The sequence below is a fragment of the Balaenoptera borealis genome (genome assembly GCF_965194805.1).
Source record: "Balaenoptera borealis genome assembly, chromosome: 3".
NCBI classification, from domain to species: domain Eukaryota; kingdom Metazoa; phylum Chordata; class Mammalia; order Artiodactyla; family Balaenopteridae; genus Balaenoptera; species Balaenoptera borealis.
Genome location: NC_138866.1, coordinates 166,398,364 through 166,398,563, shown reverse-complemented (window position 1 = coordinate 166,398,563; position 200 = coordinate 166,398,364). Strand labels below are relative to the sequence as shown.

Sequence of the window (200 nt, the reverse complement as noted above, 5' to 3'; positions counted from 1 at the left end):
GTTTTTTGTGTTTTTTTTTTTTTATAAATTTATTTATTTATTTATTCATTTATTTTTGGCTGTGTTGGGTCTTCGTTTCTGTGCGAGGGCTCTCTCTAGTTGTGGCGAGCGGGGGCCACTCTTCATCGCGGTGCGCGGGCCTCTCACTGTCGCGGACTCTCTTGTTGCGGAGCACAGGCTCCAGACGCGCAGGCTCAGCA

General features: G+C 48.0%; 1 protein-coding gene and 1 long non-coding RNA gene across 3 annotated transcripts in view; both read left to right on the top strand.

Moving 5' to 3' along the window:
- Positions 1 to 200, top strand: part of CCNY (cyclin Y) — a 122,026-nt gene that overhangs the window by 55,920 nt on the left and 65,906 nt on the right. The gene's annotated exons all lie outside the window — the stretch shown is intronic.
- The window catches only part of LOC309625745, a 69,482-nt gene that overhangs the window by 41,734 nt on the left and 27,548 nt on the right, over positions 1 to 200 (top strand). The window lies entirely within an intron of this gene.